The sequence below is a fragment of the Eleginops maclovinus genome, chromosome 6 (assembly GCF_036324505.1).
Source record: "Eleginops maclovinus isolate JMC-PN-2008 ecotype Puerto Natales chromosome 6, JC_Emac_rtc_rv5, whole genome shotgun sequence".
Classification (NCBI taxonomy): domain Eukaryota; kingdom Metazoa; phylum Chordata; class Actinopteri; order Perciformes; family Eleginopidae; genus Eleginops; species Eleginops maclovinus.
The window spans coordinates 13,924,633-13,942,597 of record NC_086354.1 but is presented as its reverse complement, the minus strand read 5'-3'; positions in this window follow the sequence as shown (position 1 = coordinate 13,942,597).

Sequence of the window (17,965 nt, the reverse complement as noted above, 5' to 3'; positions counted from 1 at the left end):
ATTTTAGCCAAGTCTGAAGATCTCCCCAAAAAAAGTGTATTTTCTGATGTTCGGTTCTGGGAAGAACCAGCAGTGCATTGTTGTGGGTGACCCTGGGTCAAATTTGGCATCATCATCTTGTGGGGGGCGTGGCATGAACAGCATTGTCTCGCATAAACATATATAATTATCGCTGCCAAGATATTTCACTATCTGTCGATTTCACAAATAGGAAAATAATTTCTAAAAACTTTCTAAAATATTGTTTCTAATATTACTCTATTATAGTCAGATAACATAATTATCCACTGTCTACACTATCATTTAATAAGTGAATTTAATCCCATTTTTTACTTAAACATGTGGTGTAATGTGTTTTAGGGCCATAAAATAAAATTACAACAGGATTGCATGGTTATGAATACATAATAAGTTAGTTATGATGTAATAAAAACAATATTGGGTGATAGTCATTATTTTATTTTGACTGAGTTAAATCATGGGTCAAAGTTGATCCGCGAACACCATGAACGGAAAGAGCTTTTGTAAACAACACAGGGGATAAATTGGATTTTAGATTTTAATGGCACTTATAAATCACACACAAACACATGAATGCACACACGCACAGACAGACACATGCACAGATGCACCAACACACACACACACACGCACAGGCCAATACAACAGCCGTTAGGGTCTTTTGCAGCTGAATGGCTCGTCCTTAACAGAAGGTAAGTGCTTTATATGCTGCCTCAAAGAGTTTTGTGCCACCGACAAAAAGTTTGTATGGTCTATTCAAACAAGAGCTCCCACACACGCATGAACAAAGTCACACATCTTAATAAGCAGACACACATGTACAGACAGACACACACATACAGCTCCATCAAACTGGTAGCCCAGGGCATCTCTCTTAAGAAGGGCAGTAAACACTTTGTAGCTTTGCCAACAGACAGCCCTTCCTTCAGAGTGTCAGCCAGGCTCTGAAAGAAAGCAGTAAACAAGGAATAAAAAGAAAAACATTAGCTTATCAAGTATACTCACATGAAATGTTCCCTAAAAATATACATATTTTATTGACTTAATACTAACTTAGATAATGGCACAGATAATATCAAAGTGGAGTGAACAATGTTCAACACCTGTTTGATATTTAAAAATATGTATTTAATGTTTCATGAACATACTGTCTGTCCAAGGCTGTATAATACTATTTATGATTTTCACAGTATTTCCTAAATTACCTTATTATCTTCTTGTGAATACCTTTAGTAAGACTATTATTTCGAAAATTAGAATGTTATGGTAAAAAAAGATATATATTAGCTTTAACAAAACCAACAACAGATCTGAAATGGTCATACTGGTTCTTGCTGACACTGGAAGAAGTTGAAAAAACGTTTATGTTTACTGCTCAGCTTATTTGTCACTAAACATTACAGTTCACACACACTGTAATGTGAACCTTGTATTCGCAGCACACACACAAATACAAGGCACTCACAAAGGGGCTAATGAACGCTTGCTGAAAGCTAAATTGAAACATCTTGCAGTCATGATGCCATGACTCGCCATTGTTTTGTGGCCCAAAGACCTGTAGCAGGAGAATAGGAGAAGAGAGAGGAGATGAAGAAACAACGGGAGAAAGGAGGACCTTGCCACCCATTGGCAGGAGAAAACGAGAAGAGAGTGATATTAGGCGGTCTGTTTTGAAAACTGGGGGAGACCCCTTTGCATGCTCTCACTCCCTCTCTCTCTGCCTCATTCTTGCTTGCTTGCTAGCCTTCCTTCCACCCACAGCCTCTCTCTCTCCCCCCTCCTCCTTCGTCCTGCATCCCCCCTCCCTGGGAAAACAGGGACAACAAATTAGCCTTCTTTTCTCAGCAAGGCCTGGGGAGGAGGACACTTGGACAGCCCTCAGAGTGTCCGCCTGGAGTTCCCATGGACCCCTCTTGCCCCTTCCCCTTTCAGCCGGCGAGGAAGCAGTCATTGTGCCAGCACCTGTCTCTGAGGAAATTGGTAAAAGTGATGGCTTTGTTAGCCGTCTCCATGACAACCAGGAGAAAAGAGCGGGGCCATCTAGCAGGGATTGGGGTAGAGATTGGGGGGAGTTGGGAGAAAGAGTGGGAGAAGGAGGGCGTTAAGGGGGTCCACAATGGAGGAGCAGTTGCATCGCTTTGGCTTTGCCAGAGATCTACGTGAGGGTGCTGTGACTTGCCGTGCGTGTGTGTGTTTGGGGGGGGGGGGGTGTATTGTGTGTGTGTAAATGCAGAACTTGTAAGTAGCAACCAGTGTAGGAAAGTCCACTGACCAGCTCTCTCTTTCTCCCGCTCCGTCATCGCTGTGGGTGACACTGTGACATCCACCAGTGAAGCAAAGCAGGAGTGTGAATGGGTTGAAAGCAACAAGGTCAGTCACATCATGTCCAGAGAATATCTCCCCCTCTGAGCAGACAGCACACACTTTTCATAATTAAGCGGCAAATTTCCTTGCCGTGTTTAGATCCAACGTTTATGTCAGACGTAAAGAGGGATTTTGTCTGAATCATGATATTTTGGGGAAATCGAATTGAGGCTTAAGAGATATTGTAAAATCTAGGATTGTACATTATGACTCCTTTGACACAAAGAAAACTCGAAGGTACTTCCTATTTTGTTTCATCATCAACAGTTTGTCACTGAGAAAGCTTTTTGTTTGTCCTATATTCATAAAGAAATCAACTCTTCACACAGTGCACAAGGAAAGGTAGAAATTCAAAAATATTGATGAACCTAATATATTTTTTAAATGATTGCCGGTGTAGCTACATCAGTAGTAGAGCTAAGAAAAATTTCTTTTAAACATCTATATTGCAACAGTAAATAAACTGTATTGCTTGAAAGATGGCTACAATTCCCTGACAGATAATTATGATAAGAAAAGAAAAGGTTACTATTACAGTTACATTATGTTCATCAATAGCAGTTATTAAAGCACTTACCTTGTTTAAGATTACCAGTTTTACCATCTCTATGACCAATACTCTCATATTCTTTGAAATCAGTGTCACATCTGACACGCAATACTTTCACTAGACCAGCAGATAGTGCTCTTTCACTAGCTGTTGCAGCAACAGAATATCTTCAGAGGCCAACAGCAGAGTTTTCAGTCGACTTTTTAATTGTATGATCTAAGGACTAATCAATTACTTATGAATTTAATATATTGCATGAAAAGTGTGTTTCTATATGTTGACTGTAAGCGCACCGAGGCCTGTTCATAAAGTGTTCATATCAAGTTCAGAGAAAAGATGACAACTTAAGTGGTCAAGGCCAAGACATAGCTGTCATTCACATAAACCACAAATGGTGATTTTGAATCCCCCACATGAACACAAGTCTGAGACTATTCCACAAATGCCATAAGAGGAGAATTAGAACAAAGTTGAAAACGTGCTGATTTCTTTTGATTTAGTCACAAGGATAAAATGATACTTTGTGGCCATGAATAACAGGAGTCTGTGTGATTTCACAGATAAGATGCATTTTTCTAATTATACATCTGGCTTTTTGACTCAAATATGGTGTTATAAGCTTGACAGGCATGCCTTTTTTGATCTAGTATGACTTAGCAGTTTTCCGCTGCATTACATTTTGTTAATTTCTCCTAACGTCTTTGACAAATTTACTTAACTAACTACTAAAATGACATAGTGTGATAACAAAAGTTTAATGGCATCTTATTGAAACATTGCCTTACACTCAAATGTTGTCAATTATTTAGCAGACTCCCATCTCCATCTACAGCAGGTAATGTATTGAATTCCCTGTCGGTTATATTGAAATGCAGGTTTAAAAACCTTCATGCTTGGTTGGAAGTATGGGTAAAAGTTACTTGGTTTTGCTCTTAGGAGGAAACTTTGCTTGGATGTCTGCAACCTTATACTTGTCACTTATCATGTACAGTACGTCTGATGCCAGAGACAGCATGAGAATCTTGTATTTTATGTGGTGCAACATTTCCATTCTCCTCCAGAGAAGAAAATAAAATTTGATGTGAAGCATTGAAAATAATTGAACCTGTGTATGACTACTCCTGTCCTACTGCTCCTGTATATATGAGTGTCATTCCAAACGGCATCTGTGAATATTGCCATATGGGAACAAAGTGACTGCGGTGGGTTTACGAACGCCTCTAAAAGTGTCTTCACTGCTGTCCAGGTCCTATGATTTATCTCCTCTCCGATGAGAGGCTGCACTACCTGCACTGAAACGTAATACTCTCAACATCTGGAGTATATGCATACATCTGTGTGTGTGTGTATGTGTGTGTGTGTGTGTGTGTGTGTGTGTGTGTGTGTGTGTGTGTGTGTGTGTGTGTGTGTGTGTGTGTGTGTGTGTGTGTGTGTGTGTGTGTGTGTGTGTGTGTGTGTGTGTGTGTGTGTGTGTGTAAGAGTAATCATATAAATGACATTTTCCTTTTGATACAGAAATCCTTGAGTTACTCTGCCTCCTACTCAAAATATATTTCACAGGAAACAAGAAGTTATTCAGCCATGTTCTTTCCTTCCTTTGTTTGTTACTGTCTTTAAGACATACTTTTATTTTTGTGCATGTGTGGGCTGAAACATTTTGAGACTTTGATGGCTAAATGGTATCCACCCAACATCACGTCATTAAAAGGGTTTTGTCCTTTTTTGTCAATGAACATTTCCTCTGATACGACAGACCGAATAAATATGGCATAATATGTTGAAGTAAACTTCCAAATACATCTCTTCTCAAGAAAATTCTCTAGACTAAGAGTTAATAGCCACACTAGCAATTCTTTGATTCTGAAATTTAGCACAGTGGTGCATGGAGCTAAATGCCAAGGTAAGCATGCTAACATTATAACAGGGATAATGCTAAAATGTTGAAGTATACCTACATTGTTTGAATGGTATATAATGTTTACCCTGTTCCCCATATAAGTTTAGTGTTAGCATGCTTACATTTGCTAAAAGCACTACACATATAGTACAGAGGCATACGTGTCAAGTTTCTAAGGTATTTGGTCATGAACTAAAATGTTGAAAATATCGAAATTTTTAAACGATGATGGCAGGAAAATCATAGGTTCCAAAAATATATGGAGTCTTATTGTTTGGGGACCATGAATTGCTGCACAAAAGTTCATGGCAAACCAGCCAAAAGGCGTAAACATTTCAGTGGTGAATGTGGTAAATAATTAGAAACACACATCTTTCAGCCAAAAATAAATATGAGGCGAGAGAACGGACACTCATGTTTAAACTTCTCTATTGACAGTGAAATGTCAATACTTGAAAAAAATTACGTTCTCTTATGTAAGACATAGTAAATCAAGTTGAAACAGAAATACATTTGAATTCATAGCATTAACAGCATACTGGGTCAGGAGTTGACTTCTTTCAACCAGCTATAACCTCAGGCAATCAGATGATGATAGCTCTAGTGGTCTCGTTTATATCATTATTCAAGTGTCCTTGACAAATGTGTGGTCATGTGTATGTGTAAATATTGTTTTTCTAGATGTGTGTATGTGTCTGTGTTGTGCTATTTACTTTTACTTGTACAATGGTCTATAAATGCTAACAACTATTTCCATGTATTTTACAATGCTGGCCTAACAGTCCTTTGGGAAATAACACAGAGATTTGTAAAATGCTGGAAAAAGGCTGTGCTATTTGTTACTAAATTACTTGGCTGTTATTGAGGCTAGATTCTTGTTGGTTTTACAGCATGAGACTGTTTCAAATGCCAAAGAAAGAAACAAAGCCAGTGTCTGACTCTTCTGGTTCATGCACGGTGAAGATGTAGTTAGCATATTTAATTCTTCTTCAGAATGTTAGATCATCTGATGGGGAACGCATTGAGACATTTTTCTGCACGTCAAAATCATCCGTGTTTGTCACTGTACGTCATGAAACTTTCAGGTGTTAATTTCTCAAACTCTATGACAACCAAGGAAGCTTCACCTGCTGACTGGAATAGAATCAGAGGATGAAACCCTCTTTATTTGTCACATACATGCACACAGCAGAGCACACACAGGGAAATTGGTCCTCTGTATTTAACCCATCCTAGTGCTGGGAGCAGTGGGCAGCTATTGTGCAGCGCCCGGGGAGCAATGGGGAGGGGGGATTGGAGGTGTCCGGTGCCTTGCTCAAGGGCACCACAGCAGGGCCAAGGAGGTGAACTGGGACCTCTCCAAGTAGCAGTCCACTTTCCATATTTTTTCAAGTCTGTTCAGGGGCTTGGACTGGGAATCGTAGGGTCGCCGGACACCTCCAATGACTGACTGAGCCACTGCTGGACAAGACATTTGATGAGGTCAAAGGTGGCATAACAAGTGAGTAAGTGGACCTCAAGCTGATATTTTATGTTAACTTCTCGAGGTTAAAACTAACTGTCAAGCTTTAATTTCACTGCAGTAATTGCATTTGTTCCAAGTGACTGCAAAATAAACACTGGTAAATGGCTCTGTGTAATCAATATTGCTATACAGCATGTGTGTGTGTGTGTGTGTGTGTGTGTGTGTGTGTGTGTGTGTGTGTGTGTGTGTGTGTGTGTGTGTGTGTGTGTGTGTGTGTGTGTGTGTGTGTGTGTGTGTGTGTGTGTGTGTGTGTGTGTGTGTGTGTGTGTGTGTGTGTGTGTGTGTGTGTCCTCTTTTAGGGCCTTTGTTTTGCTGTAGCAGTAGTTTTTAATGTTGTTAAAGTTTAAGTGCTCAAATGTATATTTGGTTAAATCTAATCTTGCATATAAACTAATTTCATGCGTTTCAAATGTGAACAGAAAGAGTGTTTTTTAAGGCCCAGCAGACATATGATCCAATCCTTTACAGATTTAGAACGTCAACTTTAGACTCCCATGATTTAAATATATTAAAACATTACTGCTTTAGTCCAACCACAATGGCACACATTTATCAAAATACTTGTGAAACATACTGTAAACAATTAAGCTGTCAAAGGAGTGTTTGGATTACTAGTATATGAAAGATAACACCAAATATTGCACTTGAAATACAGTTCAATGTGTTATATTGTATATATTTTCTTTTTTTACAACAATTTATATGAAGATCGTCATCCAACACTGCTCCATCAAATAACATCCTCTTTTTCTACTGGCCCCTCTACATTTGTACCTGTAAAACTCTTTCGCAATGTTCCAAACAATTCTTCCATCTATACATGATTTTGTTTCTTATTTCTTAATTTCTTTCTAAAAGATTTTAGAAGCATGGTGGTTCCATACTCACTTCTCTCTCTCCCTCTCATTTACACAGATCACTGACATGCACACATATGCACACACCAGAGCTCACAACACGCTAGCAGACAAACACCTTAACCTCAAACCTCATGCTAGGTGCAGACAGGACCACACATACTGTCTCTCACACAAAATGTTTGGAATGCCATAAACATTTATTTCGGTTTGAAAGAAGACTTTTTTGTGTGAAGTGTAGGCGCGTGCTTTGTCCTTGTCTGTGTGTGTACGTGCAATCACTCTGTTTTTGCTGAAAGAGAAGGAAAGTTTAACTACACATGTAGGCCAGCAGATAGAAAGAGATCAAACATGACCAAATATTTTGGGTGTGTTGTCCATAAAGCAGGGCAGGTTTATACATAGAAAAGCTAAAGGTATTGCTGAGTCATTGCTCACCCTTGAACCGTGTGGAAAATGGTTTGTACTGTACTCTAGATTATTTTTCATGTATAATATTATGTATAATAATGGTAAAATACTCAACAGCCCTTTTTTAGTAGCAATTCATGATCATTTATAGCACTATGCTGGACATGTTTTGTTTTCTCAACACATCCTGTGTTATTTCCCAAAGGAAAGACATGTTTAATCCCATTTAATATATCAAACTATAAATACAAAGCTTAAAATGCTTGTCTGCGTGTCTCTTTCTGTGGCCACACTGTCTGACGGACTGTCCACTGACTGGGAGGTCCCCCAACCATACAGGCTAAACATAGACACACACACAAACACACAGACACACACACACACACACAAACACTGAAAACAGGTAAGCTGCTGTTGGAAATGTTTGGTCAAACCACGATGGGAGTCCTTTATAATCCTTCATCTTATATTCTTTCTAACGTGTTTACCTTTCAAATAAATGAGGTAAGCAACAGCACAATTCTTGAAATCAAAACATTTACTCTATTGCATATAATGCTATGTAATGATAAAGTGAACATTATTGATGAAATTGAATGTTAATTAAATGGACTGTATGATGTATTCACCATATAACAATGTAAATCTTTGATAATGATAATGGATACACACAAAAATACCAAAAAAATGTTTCATTAGGGCCATGCACTCAAACACCTGCTTTTAATACCCAGATGTGCAATCCTTGAACACAAGATGGCCCTATATTTTCTTGAAAAAACGAGCTTATATTTGGGCCAATACGATTAAAACAGGTAACAGAAGAAAATGGCGGGGACAGATAAGACTGGCAACTATTGCAAGTAGAGAGTAAGTTCAATTAAGAGACATTACACACAGTTAGAGAGTCAGTTAGACAGAGAAGCAGCATACAGAAAAAAGTGCCAGATCCTTGCGGCAGGGAGTTGCCCAGCTTTGCTCTCTAGCTCTGCAAAACCCAGCCCAGATATTTCCTGGTTCTGACTCCAGCTTGGCTCTCAGATGCCTTGTGCATGTGCAGAGAAACAAGAGAGGAATTATTCCAACTGCGTTCAAGTGAGAAAAAAATATTTTCATGGTCCGATGACGCAGACTGTTGAACTTTCATAAGAAAATAATGCATTTATTTGTTCGATTATTTGGAAAACATGCCTCGTATCACAGTTGTTTGGGTCGATGACACTTGACGCTTTGCAGCTGCTTTCGAGAAGTGACGATTAACAAATCCGTTTTAGGGGCTTGACTCTAACCGAAAAATTTGGGAAAAAACCTTCACTGTAACTGAAAGCATAAAGAAGAAATGAATTGATGTCTACAAATGTAAAATCTTTCTTTTACAGTTAAACAAATATCTGTAGCACTGTTGTGTGTGTGTCTGTGTTTGTGTGAGTGTTAATCTCGGGCCTGTTTTGGTTTCCACGGCAGCGGTGAGGGCCCCACAGTGAACTGGCCCTGGAAGTGGCGCAAACACAAACCACAGTAAAAGTATGTCTGTGTGTGTGCGCATATGTATGTGTGAGACCACATTCAAGTGTGTATGTGCAGTAGTGCCCACCTCTTAACTCAGAGGGAGGCTTCATACACACACACACACACACACACACACACACACAAACACACACACACCCATGTATGCAAGCCAACACACTCTCGTCTTGGCTGTGCTCTCTCGCTGGGTGGTCTGTGCTGCAAATGTTTATGATCTAAACCAAGCTAATCCAACTGGCTTGTTTCAGTGAATTGAGAATGATTTACAAGATGCAGCAACAGGGCCAAAAGGAGGGAGGAGGAAATCAGAGGAAATCTTAGGGCTCCATTTCAAGTGACTCTGTGACTAGACCTGCACACTTGTCTCCGGCTCCTATGTCTACATCCATCTGTTTCTGTCTCAGAGCTGCGGCTTTCTGTGTTTGTGTCTTTTTCTTTTAGCCCATGCTCATCACTTAGAGGGATGTCTTCATTTGACAAATTAGCTGGGCTTTGACGATATGCAAATTATCGGTGGATTTTCAATTGCCTGTGAAGTCTCTCACCCTCATTCTCAGCATTTAGTTTCCACAGAAAAGTGAAAAAGAAAACCTTGATAACAATCTGTCAAGCCATTCGCAGTAAAAGATAAAGCAATATTATTGTCTTTCAAGAAAAAAAGGATATGACTATACTGTTGGCATGGCCTGTTTCCTAGTAGATTACAAAAGACACTAACATCCACCCTTTTTTTAATCTTGAGCAGAGATTTGCGTCCTTGTCATGTGGGCTTTCAGTGACACCAATAAACTGCAGCCCAGTTCTCCAGTTTAGTTATGTGGAATGTCTTGCACACATCAGCGCTCTGTGGTAAACCAGTCAAGCAGTAATCTCTGTGAGTGTCAGTGGTTTGGATTGACTTTTATTGGAGCTTCATTTTTTTTGCCAGATCCCCCTTTTTATGAAGAGAGAGGGATGCCACCTGCACACTGACAACACCTTGTAAACTTGGTGGGTAAAGAGGAGGAACAGGAAAACATAAATGTTCTGCCCTCACTAAAGAGTTCCCCTTCTTCAATTAGACAGACAGATGACTCCCATCACACACCGGTCAGATTTGGTAGATTTATTCAAACTGACAGCATGTAAAAGGTGTAAAACTAAAATGAAGAAAGAAAGAAAATACACAATCAGCATAAAATATGTAATAACTAAGATATCAGATACACATCCCCAAAGATAAGGCCTACAACAAGCCTAGAAAGTTACTACAGTGACTAGCTGGATATATGAAACCGCATGTCAAACATTAATTGCTCTTACTTCGCTGAAATTACAAAAATATGCAGAAATAAACACATCAAGTAATTACACTAACAATATCCTGCAAAGATACTCACAGGCGATGCTCCTATAAAGTGAATTCAAAAGAGGATGGAATAAGATGTAGCTGCTGCTCACACTACCATGCCAAAACTGGTCTGATAAACAAAGCATTCCAGGTGACTTCCTGTAAGTGTCACATGACTATCATGAATTTCAATATGACTGCCCAAATGTTAAACCCAACCCCAAAGCAAAGACACCACCTAGTGGCAGGAGTAGGAAATGCACATTAATTACTTGTAAAATAAACCCAGTCCAGCACACTCCCCGCCTGGTATCTAAAAAGATGCCACCTTTAACAAGGGGAGCTAAGAACGGTAACTCTAGTCAGTCTCTGGGGAGAGGAGTAGGACGACCTCTGAGACAGGTCGCAGAAAGGTCTTGCTTGACCCATCCCTCGCAGTCTTGATCTCCACCTTTCTTACCCTCCCGTCGGTGCCGGGGAAGGTCTTGACGATGACGCCCATGGGCCAGTCGTTTCTCTGCAACTGGTCGTTTTTCAGGAGGATGACGTCACCTTCTTTCAGATTGCGTTTCTCTTTTTCCCACTTCCTGCGTTTCTGCAGGGTGGGGAGGTACTCTGTCCTCCATCGATGCCAAAAGGTGTTGGCGAGGCTTTGGACCTGCCTCCACTGCTTGCCGTAGAGGTCCTTCTCGTCAAACTCACCCTTGGGAGGAGGAAGGGCACTGACCTTCTGTGTGAGAAGTGTCGCTGGTGTCAACAGGAATGGTGGTCCGCACAGCCATGAGGTGTGAGTTAGGCTGCCTGCTGGGACTGATCGTGAGCCGTGGTCTGCAGGGTTTTGGCTGGAGGGCACGTGCTTCCATTGTTTAGGGCTTGTTGACCTCCTGATGCGCTGCACCCTGTTGCTCACGTAGACGTAGAATCGTCTTGACTCATTGTGAATGTAGCCTAGGACCACCTTGCTGTCTGAGTAGAAGGTCACAGCGTCAAAGATGGTGTCCATCTCATCCACAATCACGTCTGCAATCTCTACAGCCAGGACCGCAGCGCACAGCTCGAGCCTTGGAATTGTTGTTTCTGGACGTGGAGCAAGCTTTGCCTTGCCAAACATGAAGCCAACCTCAACATTACTGCTTGCATCGGTTGTTCTCACGTAGGCGACAGCAGCTATAGCAATGGTGGAAGCGTCACAGAATACACACAGCTCCTCACTGCATGCTTGACGGAGAGAGATGGAGGTGTATTGGCGCGGAATCTTGAGCTGTTCAAGCTCCTTCAGAGAGTCCCTCCACAGCTTCCATTCTCTGTACTTTTCCTCAGGGAGAGGGGCGTCCCAGTCGCATGACTCTGTGGTGAGCTCCCTCAGTATGGACCTTCCTTGAACGCTTACAGGGGCAGCGAAACCTAGTGGGTCGAACAGACTGTTAACAGTTGACAGGACCCCACGTCTTGTGTAAGGCTTCTCTGCATCAGCAACTTGGAAGGTGAATACGTCTTCCGAAACATCCCAGCTCACCCCTAAACTTCTCTGCATGGGAATGGGGTCTGTGCTGAGATCCAGATCTTTCATCCCCTTAGCCAGATCTTCAGGAGGGAAGGCTCTCATCACAGCCACCCTGTTCGACAAGATCTTGTGAAGCCGGAGGTTGGAGAGGGCCAGCATACCTTGAGTGTTGTGAAGAAGAGTGATGGCTTCCTGTTCTGAAGGGACAGACAGAAGGCCATCGTCAACATAGAAGTTTCTCTCAACGAACAGCCTCGCCTCTACGCCGTACTCCCTCTCTCCCTCTGCAGCAGCTCTTCGGAGCCCGTATGTGGCTACGGACGGTGACGGGCTATTTCCGAAGACATGTACGCACATCCTGTACTCAATGACGTCGTCATCCAGGTCATTATTGCGATGCCAGAGGAAGCGCAGAAAGTTCCGATGGTCCTCACGTACGACAAAGCAATGGAACATCTGCTGGATGTCAGTCGTCACGGCCACTGGCTCCCTTCTGAAGCGCAGCAGTACCCCGAGCAAACTGTTGTTCATGTTTGGGCCTGTGAGGAGGACATCATTGAGGGACACCCCTTGGTGTTGTGCACTGGAGTCGAATACCACCCTCACCTGTCCAGGCTTCTGAGGGTGGTATACCCCAAAGAACGGTAGATACCAGCGCTCCTCATCTGGTGGTAAGGGTGGTGCCACTTCAGCATGTCCATTCTCGAAGAGCTTGCTCATGAACTCAGTGAAATGCTCTCTCCTCTCAGGGTGTTTCCTGAGTGTCTTGGTGACCATAGCGAGACGGGTCCTAGCCTGCTCACGGTTGTTTGGCAGACGCTGGCGTGGGCTTCGGAAGGGGAGTGGAGCCTGCCAGCTGTTGTCTTCACCCTGTTTCAGTTCCTTGTCCATAATCCTCAGGAAGGCAAGATCCTCCATAGAAGGTGCTGTCTTGTCGTCGTCCTTTGTGTGGCAGAAGATGGACTCCCCCATGAGTCGCGTTTTGTCACTTGGTAAGGACTGCCGCTCTGAGGCTGAAGGACTTTGGAACTGACAAGTGTGGTTGAGCTTTTCTTTGATTTCAATTTTGTTGAGGCAGGGACACAGAACGCTGGGACGCCCATTCTCATGAATGTAGGTTCTGTATGTGTTCACAGGTGAGGGTACGTGTGCACCGTTAATACACACATCCCCTACGATCACCCAGCCGAGGGCTAGCCGCTGGGCGAAAGGAGCGTGTGGGGGGCCATTGCGCTGTTCAAGGACCTTGTGGACCTGAATAATGTCTCTCCCTAAAAGAAGTAAGATCTCGGCCCTCGGGTCAAGGGGAGGTATCTTGGAGGTTAGGGATTTCAGGTGTGGATGGTACTTCACAGCAGCTGGCGTAGGAATCTCTGCCCTGTTATCAGGCAGTTGATCACACTCGATGAGTGTAGGCAGAGCTAGACTGGTCTTTTCATCAGCTGACTCCACTATGAACCCCCTTGCCCTGCGGCCTGCAGCCTCTGACACACCCGCACAGGTTTTGAGTGTGTAGGGAGAAGTGTTGTCAGCTATGCTGAACAGCTCAAAGAATGCTGACCTGGCTAGTGACCTATTGCTCTGGTCATCTAGGATGGCGTATGCTCTTGTCTTCCTCTCGGGTTGGTTTTAGGATACACATAGACGAGACAGATTTTGGCACAGGATTTGGTTGCCGCGCTGTCGCCACAGACCTCAGTGCAGATTGAGGTAGTGACTGAAGCCGGAGTAGATTCCTCTCCCTCCCCGCCATGCTCTTCAGAGGGGCCGCTAGCTGGCTTTGTTGTCCATGGTGCAGGGCCGGCATGAAGGGCTGCAATGTGCCTATCGCTGTTGCACTCAGAGCACTGGATGATAGCCTTGCAGTCCTTAGCTTGGTGGGAGGTTGAGGAACAACAACGGAAGCATATGCCATTCTCCTTTAGCAAGGCCTTACGTTCGTCCAGCAGTTTGGCTCGAAAGGCTCTACACTTAGGTAGGGGGTGGGGCTTTTTGTGTATGGGACACTCTTTCTTCGGGTTGTCTGAACCCTTGGTCTCATCACCCTTGGCAGGATTGTCAACCTCTGTTTTATGCACAGCTATAGGGGTTTTAGCTGATTTTGTTGGGAATTTCTCCCACTTAGGTGGCGTGTTGCTGGGCGTGTTGCTGGGCGCTGCAGCAGCGAAGCTTGGATCATTTCTCATCTTTGCTTCTGCACGAATGAAGTCGGCGAACACTGAGAAGGGTGGGAAGATGGTGTGGTGTCTTTCTTTATACCTTGTACCTTGCACCATCCACTTCTCCTGCAGGTTGAATGGCAATTTCTCCAGGATCGGATGAATGCCTCGCGCCGTGTCCAGATAAGCCAAACCAGGCAGGAACCCATCCTCCTTGCCTGCCTGTATCTCCAGGAGAAGATCACCTAGTTCACGTAGCCGCTTGGGTTCTTTATTGGAGAACTTGGGGAACCGTTCGAGCTTGTTAAAGAGTGCTGTCTCCATGGCCTCTGGCGATCCATAAACCTCCTCTAGTCTTCTCCAGACCATGCTGAGGGCCTCACCAGGGTAGTTGATTCGAACCGACCTCACTCTCCTTGCATGCTCTGCAGATTCCGGTCCAAGCCACTTAATCAGCAGGTCAAGTTCCTCACTAGGCTTCAGACCCAGATCTTCAGTAGCGTTAGAGAAGGCGGACCTCCAGGCCCAGTAGTTTTCGGGTTTGTCATTGAACTTCGTGAGTCCAGCTGTGAGTAGGTCACGGCGAGCTAAGAACCTTGCTAGCACTGATACATTAGAAGTGGATTCTCCTCCCCATGGATAGCTGTAACCTGCTGTATCGTGTCTGGGTGTCCATTGGTTCCTTGGTTCAGATGCTGGTTGTGGTGCAATAAATTCACTTTCTCTTTTTGGTGTGAATTGCACTGGCGGCCGTTTTGAATGAGCAGCTGTTGCAGTTGGCATTGTGGCTGTCACAGATAAACGTTGCTTCTCACTTTGCCTAGGTAGCTCATGATGTCTCTGAGAATCATCATTAGAGTTGAGGTTAACAGCTGCTGAGGGAGTAAAATCAACCTTTTTATCCTGCTCTGGATCGTCTGTGCGCTCATTAGATTTCACATAGGCATACTGTTCTTGAACATATTTCTCTGTTCTCTCAACTGAATGATAGGATGAGCCTTGGTATTCATCATGAACAGTGAGCTCCCCTAAAGCTGCCAGATCCACTGCCGATTCCCATACATTAGCTTCAGCAAAAGCGGCGTCGGCATCCTTCTCTTGCTGTATGGCTTCCAATGTGGCATCAAGACGTGTCTCCTCCACTTTCAGCTGAGCCTTTTTTACTTTAACATCAATCTCCCTTTGTGCATGTAACGTTCTCGCCCGTGCACCTTCTGCCTTTGCGCGTGCTTCCAATGCAGCCTGCAAGCTAGCTGAAGATCTCACAGAGCGCTTTGATAATTTTGATGTGCGTGAGCACTCTGACCTTGTTTCATAGTTCTTTTCTTCTCTTAATGACATCTTGATACTGGTAGATGCAGAACAGGCTGGATATCTTACTCACTGCGGTAGAAATCACTGTTGAGTCCGTCTTTTTACTGTTCTGCCCTCACTAAAGAGTTCCCCTTCTTCAATTAGACAGACAGATGACTCCCATCACACACCGGTCAGATTTGGTAGATTTATTCAAACTGACAGCATGTAAAAGGTGTAAAACTAAAATGAAGAAAGAAAGAAAATACACAATCAGCATAAAATATGTAATAACTAAGATATCAGATACACATCCCCAAAGATAAGGCCTACAACAAGCCTAGAAAGTTACTACAGTGACTAGCTGGATATATGAAACCGCATGTCAAACATTAATTGCTCTTACTTCGCTGAAATTACAAAAATATGCAGAAATAAACACATCAAGTAATTACACTAACAATATCCTGCAAAGATACTCACAGGCGATGCTCCTATAAAGTGAATTCAAAAGAGGATGGAATAAGATGTAGCTGCTGCTCACACTACCATGCCAAAACTGGTCTGATAAACAAAGCATTCCAGGTGACTTCCTGTAAGTGTCACATGACTATCATGAATTTCAATATGACTGCCCAAATGTTAAACCCAACCCCAAAGCAAAGACACCACCTAGTGGCAGGAGTAGGAAATGCACATTAATTACTTGTAAAATAAACCCAGTCCAGCACAATAAAGGACCTTTTGTAGCTTGAGTATGTTGGAAAGTATAACCTGTTACATAAAAATGTATTGTAGGTTCATTTATAAATTATTTATCAATGAAATGTATTCATCTGGTTTTTGTTTCACTTTGTTATGAGCTTACATTTTTATGAAAAAATCTCCTGGTGAACTTCATAAGGACAATTTATAAAGAACCATTTAGAAAATGTATGTAAATCAAAATAACCCGGAAAATGTCTTAGAGTCTAATGAGTTTCAATGATTTTTACACTGAAAAAAAACACATTTAATGATAAATCTACTGAACAGCAGAACGTTTGTTCTTCCAGGGTATGTTTTTGTACGGACTGCTACAGTCTATGATGAGCAGCTGAAAATGGATGTATACTATCTCTGTGCTAAATATGCTGGGTACACCACATCGTTTAGAAAGAGCTATAAGTTGCCTGAATGGTTCACTCCTAAAATAATTCAAGCTGAGTATGCGTCTTTACCATAACTGAGCCGGCAGCTTAAAATCATCAGCTGTTCGTGTAATGTTATAATAAAACCTAACTCTCTTTTTCTGTCTCGATCTATCTCCATGTATGTTGCTCTATTCTTTCTTTTTGTTTGTCTACCCTTTGATCACTCATCTCCCAACTCCTAATTACTTTAGGACCACCTTTCAGGAAACCATTTTTCAAACGTATTTCGACTTCCTCATCTTCTTCCTTTAACATTTCAACCTGCAATGCTCTTTCTAACATTATTGTGTTTGTTCCATATGCTGACATTTGGACAAAAAACATATAGACAAGCATGTTTGTCTCTTTCATCCTTTTTTAATGACTCCTATTCCCTCCTTTATCCTGCTCTTCTGGTTTCACGCAGGCAGCAACTAGCAGTCAAGCTCATCTCCTGGCCAGAGCAAACAAAACCAAAGCCACATTCCCCAAGCTCAATTTGCTGTTACGTCTTAGCTCTGTGAATTGGGAGTTTTCAAGCTTGAAGTCTGAAGGAGTAGCTGGGTGGCTTCTGGCTGCTAATCAGCTCACACCACTCTATCTATCTGTGTGTGTGTGTGTGTGTGTGTGTGTGTGTGTGTGTGTGTGTGTGTGTGTGTGTGTGTGTGTTGCACCCAAGTAATTACTTCTATTAATGTCACGAGAGTCAAAATAAAGCATGTGTACTTTTTTTTCATAGCAGTCACTCAGTTGCAAATACTCACTGAAAATAATAATAATGTATAAATGATGTGATGTATTAAACATGTATCTAAACATCATCATTGACAACAAAAAATCCTAAAAAAACATTCCACTCCAATTCAGTCAAAACCTTTTCTATCATTATGTGTTTTATAAATAATAAGTAAAAGTCATAAAAAAAATATTTATATTGTTACTGTAAAGTTGTGTAAACTGATTAGTCTCCCATATAACTGGTGCTAATGGGAATTATGTTTTTATCCGTTACTGATTGTGTTGGATGGTGATAGCGCGGTGTGGATGTGCCAGATTGTGATGCTAAACTGTTTATGATGTGAGCATGTAAGTGATAGGTATTTCGATTTTCTAGTATCAAGAAATAGATTGTTAAATGTGTCTTTATGTTGGTATTAGTTTCCTTTGTTTATTTTATATGTTTAAATAATTAATTATGATCCAATAATATAACACTGACAATGCTGACTAATGATTACTCAAATTGCACAAATGCATGAATTTGACTTGTAATTTGTTTTAAGTTGGTACTGCAACTGTAATATTCTTTCCACTATTTGTTGTAGTTTCAATATTTTGAAATTAAAAGTACAAAC